The sequence below is a fragment of the Macaca nemestrina genome, chromosome 11 (assembly GCF_043159975.1).
Source record: "Macaca nemestrina isolate mMacNem1 chromosome 11, mMacNem.hap1, whole genome shotgun sequence".
Lineage (NCBI taxonomy): Eukaryota > Metazoa > Chordata > Mammalia > Primates > Cercopithecidae > Macaca > Macaca nemestrina.
In genome coordinates this window covers 104164517-104176629 of record NC_092135.1, presented here as the reverse complement: position 1 = coordinate 104176629, position 12113 = coordinate 104164517, and the positions used below count along the sequence as shown (strand labels likewise).

The window sequence follows — 12113 nt, the reverse complement described above, 5'->3', positions numbered from 1 at the left end:
AAGGGAATACTCAAAGATGTTTGCTCAAATATGCTAGAGTTTCCACACAAAAGGCAATAATGGCAACCATATATATTTTTTCATCTTGTATGTTTGCTTTTTATTCCAGGTGATTCTCTTATATTCTATTTTTTAATTTTTTGACCTGTAGAGCTAGTAATCTTAAAATAACCTAGGATATGCACACGTTTTGAGTATTTTTGGCAATAGAAATGCACAACAGAAATAGGTCAATAGAAAAGAAAAAGAATACTTAATACCACTCCCAGATTTTTAAACTAGATTAGAGTATGGCCAATTGGAATATAATTCTTGAGGGTGGCTGAAATAACTTCAATTGTACAGATATTTTGCTAATCATCTTGGACTTCTGCAGTGAAGTTTGTTAGAAAGTCCAAGCTTGACTCCTCAGACTCCTTCTCATTTAACCATCTAAAAGCCATATCTTAATTATCAAATAGTAAAGAATCCAAAATCTCAAATATTCATTAATCCAACAAATATATATGGTGTATATTTCATCCCAGGCACTGTTCAAGAGGCCAAATGAACAAACCAGACAAAACAAAACAAAAAAAGACAAAATCTCTAGCCTTCATGGAGCTTGTATTTTTTAAAAGCTTGTGTTTATAAAAGCTTACATTTCAAAAGGATCTATATAAAAATAAATAACCCTAAAGCAATAATTCTTTTGTCTCTTGCCAGACTGAAGACACTTGCAGACAGGAGCTATTTCCCCAATATCTTTACCACCTGTGCCTAGCACACTGTAAGTAATTTACAGGCACTTCTTGAACATGTATGTATGTATCTATTATTATTAAAAAAATTTTTTTCCAACCTTTTCAGTCCAAGTGATTCTCCTGCCTCAGCCTCCCAATTAGCTGGGACTATAGGCTTATGCCACCACAAGTGGCATATATATATATATATACACACACACACACACACACACACACAAATATACACACACATACACACACACGTATACACACACATACATATACATATATATACACACACACACATATATACATATATATGTATATATGTATGTGTGTATACGTGTGTGTGTATGTGTGTGTATATGTGTGTATATATATACTGGAGGCAGAGTCTCCTCTATTGCCCAGGCTGGAGTGCAGTAGTGTGATCTAGGCCCACAGCAATCTCCGCCTCCCAGGTTCAAGCGATTCTCCTGCCTCAGCCTCTCGAGCAGCTGGGATCACAGGTGTGCACCACTACACCCGGCTATGTTGTAAGACGGGGTTTCACCGCGGTAGCCAGGCTGGTCACGAACTCCTGACGTCAGGTGATCTGCCTGCTTTGGCCTGCCAACTGGCTAATTTTTAAAATTTTTTGTAGATACATGGTCTCACTATGTTGGCCAAGCTGGTCTCAAACTCCTGGCCTCAAGTGATCCTCCCACCTTGGCCTCCCAAAGTGCTAGGATTGCAAACATGGGCCACTGTGCCTGGCTTGTGGTGTATTCTCTATGTACTCTTTCTGAACCCCTTTTTGTATTTTAAGACCTTGATTGAGTCTGAAGGGCACCAAAATCTCAGCTAAACTTAAAATTTTATCAATTATCTGGGTATTTAAGACTATCTGGGGCTGCGCGCGGCAGCTCACGCCTGTAATCCCAGCACTTTGTGGGAGGCCAAAGCAGGCGGATCATAAGGTCAGGAGATTGAGACCATCCTTACATGGTGAAACCCCACCTCTACTAAAATGCTGGAACCTTGTGCTTTACCCACTATGCCATTTAATCCTCAGAATACCCCAGTGAGGCAGGTGCTATTATTATCTCTAGTTTTACAAATGAGGAAACTGAGAGGGTAAGAAGTGCTATGGTCTGAATGTGTCTCCCGAGGTTTATATGTTGGAAACTTAATCCCCAAAGCAATGAGGTTGAGAGGTGGGACCTTTATGAGGTGATCAGGTCATAAGAGCTCTGCCCTACTGAATGGATTCATGCTGTTATCACAGAAGTAGGTGAGTTATTGTGGGAGTGGGTTCCTGATAAAAGGATAAGTTCTGCCACCTTCCTCTCCTTCCTCCCCACTTTCCCCCCTCACACATGTGCTCTCTTGACCTTCTGCCTTCTGCCATGGGATAACACAACAAAAAGACAATTGTCAGATGTCAGCGCCATGCTCTTGGACTTCCTGTCTCCAGAAGTGTAAGAAATAAATTTCTCTTCTTTATAAATTTCTCAGTCTGTGGCATTCTGTTATAGCAGCATAAAACAGACTACATGAGGAGCTTGCCCAGGATTATACAGTAGGAAAATGGTAGAGCCAAGTTTCCAAATCAGATGGCCTTGACTCCAGAGATCAAGCTATTAATCACTACAGCTCCTGTTGCACATGTAGAAAAAACCCCCCAAAACTAACAAAAGCTAGAAAACAACTCAAGGTATTAGAGTAACAATAAGGTCAGTATAGACAGCTTGGCATCAGAAGGCTTCAGGGACAAGACTGTGAGCAAGTCATCAGAGCAGAGTGGGATTTAATTGGCAGAGCTGAGAACAGAGAGCACCAAAACAAGAATACAGGCATGAGAACAAGAATGGCCATGACTAGATGTGTGGTGCAAAAAGAACATTAACCTAGTAGAAGGATGAGATCTAGTAATTTTTAGTAGACTCTTATCTGTTTTTTCTTTAAGAATAGAAGAAAATGCAAATACCTATAATACTATCATATGGCACCCAGGTATGCATAAATAAAATTCAAATTAGCCGGGCGTGGTGGCAGGCGCCTGTAGTATCAGTGACTCGAGAGGCTGAGGCAGGAGAATCGCTTGAACCCTGGAGATGGAGGTTGCAGTGAGCCAAGATTGCACCATTGCACTCCAGCCTGGGCAACAAGAGCAAGACTTCATCTCAAAACAACAGCAGCAAAACTTCAATGTATATGGAGTAAATAGTACAATTTTCAGTTACTGAGGTCTTTTTTTCCTTCCTGGGGTACTAGAACTGGCTTTACCATTTAATATCTTTGATAATCTTTCCCTTGACCTGAGTTTAAGTCAGGCTATTTGGGTTGTGTTCATAGTTACTCTTTTTTGTTTGAATGCGAGGATTTTCCCTGCATTTTCCCATTCTTACCATCAAACTCTGGCAGTCTATAACAACAACATGGCGAAGATGTTATAGCACAGGAAGTCCAAACTTATTAATGGGCTGTGTTCCCATGAACATCACTGTAAATTAGTTGTTTGGAACCTGGAATTTATTTTCCCATGGAAATAGTGGTTAAATTCCCAGCGGGTCTACAAAAGCTTTCTTAGCTAGGAATGCAGCAGAAATGAACACTGTCACCTTTGTGTTAACCTCTGCCTATTATTCTGAGGTCTCAATGGATTTCTCACCTTACTTCAATGTTTTAGCTAACCACCACTTTTGGGACAGTTTTTTTCATTAGATGGAAAAGGCTGACTATCACTTCTGATTCCACCACCCAATTGTTCATACTGCTTTGGGGTGTTTCTTTTTACTAATTATTACTGAAAACATGACTTCAGTTGGGGAGCTGTTTTACTTTTTCCAAGGTTAGGAGTCAGTAAAATAGCCCAAGAATGCCTATAGTATACAGTGTCTACAATGTCACATTTTCCGCCTTTACTATGATGAAAAGGCAGCACAACACTGACCATCTGGTTCCTGGAGGGTATCTTTTGGCCTTTGTGGGGGTTTAAAAACAAAACCAGGCCAGGCTCGGTGGCTCACACCTGTAATCCCAGCACTTTGGGAGGCTGAGGCAGGCGAATCACGAGGTCAGGAGTTCGAGATCAGCCTGACCAACATGGTGAAACCCCGTCTCTACTAAAAATACAAAAAATTAACTGGGTGTATTGGTGGGCACCTGTAGTCCCAGCTACTTGGGAGGCTGAGGCAGGAGAATCGCTTGAACTCAGGAGGTGAAGGCTGCAGTGAGCTGAGATCACACTACTGCACTCCAGCCTGGGCGACAGAGTGAGACTCCGTCTCAAAAAAAAGAACAAAACAAAACCAAAAACCCACTTCTTGGCTTCTGGTATGAAATCAAAGGTCTAACTGCCTCAGGTTAGATGTTAGCATTAGGGAGATTACCTGATCAATGCTCATGTTTATTTTGACTACAGCTGAATATATAAATATATATACATAATAAGTGTGTGTGTGTGTATATATATATATTTTATTATTATTATTTTTGAGACGGAGTCTCATCTGTTGTTTGGGCTGGAGTGCAGTGGTGTGATCTTGGCTCACTGCAACCTCCACCTCCCAGGATCAAGCGATTCTCTTCCCTCAGCCTCCTGAGTAGCTGGGATTACAGGCGCCCGCCACTATGTCCAGCTAATTTTTTGTATTTTTAGTAGAGACGAGGTTTCACCATGTTGGCCAGGCTGGTCTCAAACTCCTGACCTCATGATTCACCCGCCTCGGCCTCTCAAAGTGTTGGGATTACAGGTGTGAGCCACCACGCCGGCCTTTTTTTTTGAGACAGGCTCTCACTCTGTTGCCCAGGCTGGAGTGCCGTAGTGCGATCACAGCTCACTGTGACCTCCAACTTCTGGGCTCAAGTGATCCTCCCTCCTCAGCCTCCTAAAGTTTTGGGACTACAGGTGTGAGCCACCATGCCCAGAGCCTTGAATCTTTGAAAAGAAATTTCATAGTCAGTCTAAAGCTATGATGTGTATGTTGGCTAAATACAGTGTTTATCTCAGAAACACTTTCTTGTAACCACAATAAAACCAAAATCTTTGTTTTAGGTAGAAACATTACCAACAAATGTTTGCAAAACAGAAAGGCTTTAAAGTGAAAAAAATTTGAGTCTATGGCCATCATAATAGTGTGGCTTTGAAAACTTTCAGGCTATGTACATACCCCATTTCTATTCCCTCATCTTCTTGGGAGTTTTTTTATTTTAATTTTTTTTTTTTTTGAGACAGAGTCTCACTCTGTTGCCCGGGCTGGAGTGCAGTGGTGCGGTCTCGGGTCACTGCAAGCTCCGCCTCTCAGGTTCATGCCATTCTCTTACCTCAGCCTCCTGAGTAGCTGGGACTACAGGTACCTGCCACCACGCCCGGCTAATTTTTTGTATTTTTAGTAGAGACAGGGTTTTCACCGTGTTAGCCAGGATGGTCTCGATCTCCTGACCTCGTGATCCACCCGCCTCGGCCTGCCAAAGTGCTGGGATTACAGGCGTGAGCCAACGTGCCCGGCTCCCTGGAGTTTTTTTATTTTTAATTTTTTGAGACAGTCTTGCTCTGTTGCCCAGGCTGGAGTGCAGTGGTGAGATCTCAGCTCACTGCAACCTCCGCCTCCTGGGTTCAAGAGGTTCTTTTGCCTCAGCCTTCCTAGTAGCTGGAAGGCTAATTTTTGTATTTTTAGTAGAGATGGGTTTTCACCATGTTGGCCAGGCTGGTCTTGAACTCCTAACCTCAGGTGATCCGCCCACCTTGGCCTCCCAAAGTATTGAGATTACAGGCATGAGCCACCGTGCCTGGCTGATATTTTCTTAATAACTTTTTAGTATACATAGTAATGTGGTCAATTTTTAGTAATTAGGCAGGGTGCAGTGGTTCATGCCTGTAATTCCAGCACTTTGGGAGGCCGAGGTGGGTAGATCATGAGATCAAGATGGAGACCATCCTGGCCAACATGGTGAAACCCCTCTCTATTAAAAATACAAAAACTAGCTGGGCGTGGTGGTGCATACCTGTAGTCCCAGATACTCAGGAGGCTGAAGCAGGAAAATCGCTTGAACCTGGGATTCATAGGTTGCAGTGAGCTGCAATCACGCTACTGCACTCCAGCCTGGCAACAGAGTGAGACTCTGTCTTAAAAAAAAGAAAGAAAGGGCCGGGCGCGGTGGCTCAAGCCTGTAATCCCAGCACTTTGGGAGGCCGAGACGGGCGGATCACGAGGTCAGGAGATCGAGACCATCCTGGCTAACACCGTGAAACCCCGTCTCTACTAAAAATACAAAAAACTAGCCGGGCGAGGTGGCGGGCGCCTGTAGTCCCAGCTACTCCGGAGGCTGAGGCAGGAGAATGGCGTAAACCCGGGAGGCGGAGCTTGCAGTGAGCTGAGATCCGGCCACTGCACTCCAGCCCGGGCTACAGAGCAAGACTCCGTCTCAAAAAAAAAAAAAAAGAAAGAAAGAAAACTAAAATAATTAATACCAAAAGGTAGATCAATTAAAGATTCTAATGATATTAAAATTATTAAGGTTGTTGGGCAAGGTGACTCACACCTGTAATCTCAGCACTTTTGGGAGGCTGAGGGAGGAGGATCGCCTGAGTTCAGGAGTTTCAGACTAGCTTGGGCAATATAGCAAGACACCATCTCTATGTAAAAAATAATAATAAAAATAATTTAAAAAAAAATATTGCCCGAGTGCAGTGGCTTACACCTGTAATCCCAACACTTTGGGAGGCCGAGGTCAGGAGTTTGAGACCAGTCTGGCCAACATGGTGAAACCCCATCTCTACTAAAAATATAAAAATTTGCCGGGTGTGGTGGTGGGTACCTGTAATCCCAGCTACTCAGGAGGCTGAGGCAGGAGAATAGCTTGAACTCCAGAGGCGGAGGTTGCAGTGAGCCGAGATCGCGCCACCGCACTCCAGCCTGGGCAGAGCGAGACTTGGTCTCAAAATAAAAAAAAAAATTAAGGCAAGCATTTCCTACTTCAACTAAAGGCCAAACGGCTATTTGTGAAATGAAGGCATAATAGAATAAGTTAATAATTTATAACGTATAGTGCTCATTTTCAGGATCAGGAATAAAGTCTCTGTTAATCATAATGTGTTTGTTATTTTTGTTATTTATTTGCATTCCTCAAAACAACTGATAGATTAGGTGCTAGACTTCATGCATGTGAAATAAGCAACTGGTTGCCACCATTGAAGGAAAGGGGCTCCAACAGTTGGCTACTCAGTTTGTTTTTGGCAAAGAGGGTAGAGCAGGAACCTAGCACTTCAGGCATAGTGCACAGAATTGTGACAGGCACCTTGGACACTCTAAACCAGGAGAACTGAGAATCTTACTGGAAAGCTTTTGGGCCAAGAAGGTACATGATCCCTGACAGGAAAGACAATTATCCCATCTGTATTTTTTTTTTTAAAGAAAAGAAAAAATGTAATACTTTTTGGAGCTCTTACAGGAATTAAATAAGAAAACATAGATAAAAGCATCCAACAAGGTTATCAAGATGCATTAAGTGCTCAATAATGTAGCCAAATCTGAGTAGTGGAAACTTTATTGGGAAAAAAAAATAGCTTCCTCAAATTGTATCAGTAGTTTTAGCCCGGGTGTGGTGGCTCACGCCTGTAATCTCAGCACTTTGGGAGGCAGAGGCCGGCGGATCACCTGAGGTCAGGAGTTCAAGACCAGCCTGGCCAATGTGGTGACACTCCGTCTCAAAAAAAAATAAATTAATTAAAAAATTAAAAAAAAAAACAATAAAAATTGTATCAGTTTTGTTAGCATTTGCAGATTCTACAAATCAGACATAGCAATTTTTTTTTTTTGAGAGTTTCTCTTGTCGCCCAGGCTGGAGTGCAATGGTGCGATCTCAGCTCACTGCAACCTCTGCCTTCCAGTTCAAGTGATTCTCCTGCCTCAGCCTCCAGAGTAGCTGGGATTACAGGCGCCTGCCACCACACCCAGCTAAGTTTTGTATCTTTTTTTTTTTTTTTTTTTTTTTTTTTGAGACGGAGTCTCACTCTGTCGCCCAGACTGGAGTGCAATGGTGTGATCTCAGCTCACTGCAAGCAAGCTCTGCCTCCCAGGTTCACGCTATTCTCCTGCCTCAGCCTCCCGAGTAGCTGGGACTACAGGCGCCCACCACCACGCCCGGCCAATTTTCTGTATCTTTAGTAGAGACGGGGTTTCACCGTGTTAACCAGGATGGTCTCGATCTCCTGGCCTCATGATCCACCCGCCTCGGCCTCCCAAAGTGCTGGGATTACAGGCGTGAGCCACCGTGCCCGGCCAATTTTTGTATTTTTAGTAGAGATAGGGTTTCATCATGTTGGCCAGGCTGGTCTTGAACTTCCGACCTCAGTGATCCACCCACCTCGGCCTCCCAAAGTGCTGGGATTACAGGCGTGAGCCACCATGCCTGGCCTCAAGTCTTGAATATTTCGCTCAATTGATGGATAAGTATCATAGATTATAGCTAAGCAGAAGTCAAACTTTATAAAGAGGAAAGCACTGAAATGCTAAGCTGATGCAGCATAGCCCTATCCACTGGTTTCTTTGGTCACAAGGGGTATTGCAAAAAAGGGTGTAGCCAGCTTAATGCAAACAAGCACATTTTATTTTAATTTTAATTTTTGGAGAAAGGGTCTCGCTTGGTTGCCCAGGCTGGTCTCAAACTCCTGGGGTTAAGCAATACTCTCACCTAGGCCTTCCAAAGTGCTGGGATTACAGACATAAGCCATGGAATCTGGCCAAACACATTTTAATTTCCTGAAAAATTCAAAACATATCTATAAAGTCATGTCTTATATAAAGAAAAATAAGTTGTTAGAAAACACGTTTTTCAATTTCACTAGAAGTAATTTTCCTTGTGATAACTAATGTGTTTGATGTCTAAATGTTTAAAAAAAATATTGTAAATAGAACATAACTTCACAACTGAGTTTTCGAAGATGGTAAGAATCAGTTAATTTTACTTAACTTTTCCACCAAACAGAGAGGAAAAAAACCACAGAAGAAAATCCAGAATATTTAGGTAAGTACTATATTCAAAGTTATATGATAAAGGTTCAGCTAGAAACTAATAAATATTCGATATATGCATTACATCAACTCACTTTTAAATTAGGACAATTTCTAAATTTGGAAGTTACTTCTAAATGCTGTGTAATAAATTTTACAAAGAAATTAAATATTCTACTGATTCAGGGCACTAATATAACAAATTCATTCCTGCCAGGTTAGTCAACATGTGTCAGAAAAGTAACTTTTAATACAAGATTTAAATCATCATCCCCAGTAGAACATACAAAGATAGTCCATTCATTTTCTATTATTTTTCTCTTTCTTCACAAAAATTGAAAAATGTCTCTGCAATTCATTATCCTCCAACAAGCGTCCTATTGGAATTGATGCAAATGGGTATCCTTTGTCCCTCTCACCTCTATGCTAACAGCATTGTTTAACCCTGATCCCATTTATCTATTAAGCTTTGCTCATTTAAAAAAGTAAATTCATGACATCCACTGCAATATACAAAAAGTCACTCATACATGCTGGCAGCACATTGGAAGTTCTGAACTAACTAACAAAAATAGCCACATTTCTCAATTCTGTGACACAAAAAGCAGACAGCAACATGTGTAATGCACCAAAATCTAGCTAGAGTTTAAAGAATCTAAATAAATAAAAAAATTAAATGCCTGGATATAATTCTTAATAAACTATTTTACTTAAAGAAAAATCTAAAGCTGTCTTTAAAATCTCTTTCCAGGTTTACTGTATCCTTTCTTCATAACAGAATTTCCAGAAACAGGGGTCGTTTGTAAATCCCCAGTGATATCTGCCTTTATTTGCACTGTGGAAAATGACACACTGTATCATGCCTTTCTGGACAGTCCATAGGTTTTATTTACATTGCTTTGAGACAGAGACGAAAGACATGTTTTTTACAATTGTCTTACAGCAATCTCAGTTTTGAGAGTAACATGTAACAAATTTTCATATGCAATATATGAAAACATGTAAATATTTATATATACAATAACATAACTAGACAAATAAATGAAGTTACTATTAAGTCTCTTTAAGTACAAATTTACAAACTGACCACCAGCCACAGAACTTAGCCCTGTAATGGAGAAAGATTATTATTGGCCTGAAAAAATATTAAAATAGCACTGTCACTAACATGAAAAAAATTAGAAATAGAAAACAGAATACAGTAATCACCGGAAAACCTGTGTCTTGTAATGATTTCTTTCCATCAGAAGATGCAGAAACATTTTTCCCCCTGGAGCAAATGAAAACGTTTCTCATGCACCCCCAGTTTCTTCCCTGCTTTCTCCCCCAGGCGCCGGTGTAGACTGCCGGTGTGGACTTTTTCCCAGAGATGAGGAGTAAAAATTTGTACTTTATCGGGAGCGGGTGCACTTTTCCCCCTGGCCCCCCTTTGCTCTGCCTCCAAGATGGTAGGAAAGTTGTCGTTTCGGAGGGCAGAGGAGCAGCTCTCTGGTGTTATGTCCTCGCAGTGCCTGTAGTGGTGCTGTAGGAGGCTGCTGCCTCTTCTTGTACAGCCCCGGCAGCCCTGCCTTCTTGGCTGGAGAGTATATTCAGGGATTTCCCCTTAATAATCACCGACCCTGGGAGCACTTTTTAGTTTCCAAAATAAAAATATGATCCTCACCCCTCTTGCTTGACAGGGAAAGGCTCTCGCCGGAGCCCAGGGGGGAGCAGTAGCAGCGGCAGCCGAGCTTCCTAGTCCATTGCCAGCGCCTCTCACTCTGATCTGTCAGCCCAGCCGAGGGAACAGGGGGGAAGGAGAAAAAAAAAAGCAACTGAAAGGTAAGCAGAGGCGGCCCCAGGCCCGGCCCACATCCCCGGGCTCCCGTAGGGCGGCGGGCTGGGCCGCGCAGGCTGGGCGGGCGGCGAGCGCGCTTACGTGAGGCCGGGGATTCGCCGGCCCACGCCAGGCCCCGGGCGGAGAATGAAAGGGTGAGTGGGGCCGGCGCCCGGGTGGTGGAGGCCGGGGGCCTGAGGGCCTCCGGGGCGCCCGCGGGCGGCGACGGCGGGCGGGCAGGGGTCCAGTCGGAGCCGGAGTGGGGCGAGCGGTGCGGCCTGCGCGGGCCAGGTGGGGGTGTGCGGCGAGATGGGGGGGCGCCGGTAGGCCTCGGGCCGGTAGGCCCCACGGGGGCCGCGCCCTGCCCCCGCACCCCGGGCCTCCGCGCGCCCCCTCGAGTCCCCCGGGGCCTCCAGGTGGGACAGCGGCGCTGCGGGGCCGAATCCCGCGCCGGCCCGGAGGCTCTCCCGCGGGGCGGCAGGCCCGGGCTGCCGGGACAGGGGCGTCAGGGCCTAGGAGTGGGGAGTGGGGAATGAGCGCCCGGCCCCCCTTTCCCCCGGTCTCTCGCAGACGCCCCCCAGATTCCGGTAAGAGTTGAATTTATTTATCCCCCTCCTCCGCGCTCCGGACGGCCAGGCCGGGGCGGGGCGGGGCGGGCGGCCTGGCGGGCGTGGGGTCGGGTGGAGGGGCGGTGAGGAGTCAGGTGCAGCCGCGGCCCAGAAAGTTTCCTTTTAGGTCGGAATTGGGGGCCGCTGTCTCTCCGGGGAGCCCTGGTCCTAGCGCCCGGGACCCCCCCCAGGGCGTGGGGGAGCGCACTCGGCTGTTTTGAAACTCTTTGCCAGTTCCTGTCCATTGAAGAAGGTACTCCGCCCCTGCACCCCTCGCCCGCGCCCCACCCAACTCCCCGCGAGCCCGTTCGGGGCTGCTAACTCCAGCCTGTTCCCCCTAGAGCCCCCCAGGTTGGGGAGAGGGCCTTCTCTTCCGGTTTGGAAAAGTTTGCAAGGGGTTTCTTAGCTTTATTAGTGACTGGGGTTTTTGGGGTGGGAAGGAGGAGGTAAACTCAGGTGGTGTTTCTGCCGGCCAGTCTTTCCCTATTGCCTTTTTTAGCCCTTACCCCACCAACTGGGGGTGTTATTTTCAGCTTGAGTACCCACCCCCTTTCATCCCGATTCCTTTGGGTCCAAAATCCCCCTTCTGGACAGCTCCGGCGGAGAGGAAGATGTAGGGAGCAGCGAGGAGACTGTCAGTGAGAGGGGCAGGATCAGGCAGGGTTTCTGGAGCAGTCCCCAGATGTAGGAGTTTCCCCTCCTTTTTGGTCACTGTCCGGTAAAACCAACACCGGAACAGATCCCAAGGGGGAGACGTGGTTGTCAGATGGCTTGGAAGCCTCCGGGATTGGGAGGAGGGAGAGGAAGTGGGCAGGGCAGCTCCCGAAACAAGGTCTACAGTTTAAGGATCAGTAGTTCATTTATTCTGATAATCACTATTTAGATTTATGTGACATTCTTATATTCGACCTAGAAATAGAATAATGGAGATTTTAAGGAAACCTAAACTTGTTATTGCCATAACTCCGAA

At 45.0% G+C, this 12113-nt stretch overlaps 1 protein-coding gene across 4 annotated transcripts in view; it reads left to right on the top strand.

The window, feature by feature from the left end:
- Nucleotides 1-10415: 10415 nt before the first annotated feature.
- LOC105468036 (INO80 complex subunit D) overlaps nt 10416-12113 on the top strand; it is a 95174-nt gene continuing 93476 nt past the window's right edge. Inside the window, exon 1 of one of the 4 annotated variants that reach the window (XM_011717958.3) lies at nt 10416-10540. The gene's annotated coding sequence lies outside the window, so the exon portion shown is untranslated. Of the gene's footprint in view, nt 10691-10987; nt 11123-11216; nt 11397-12113 lie in introns of those variants that run through there. The other 3 variants (XM_011717960.3, XM_071073278.1, XM_011717959.3) reach the window with 3 other exon arrangements.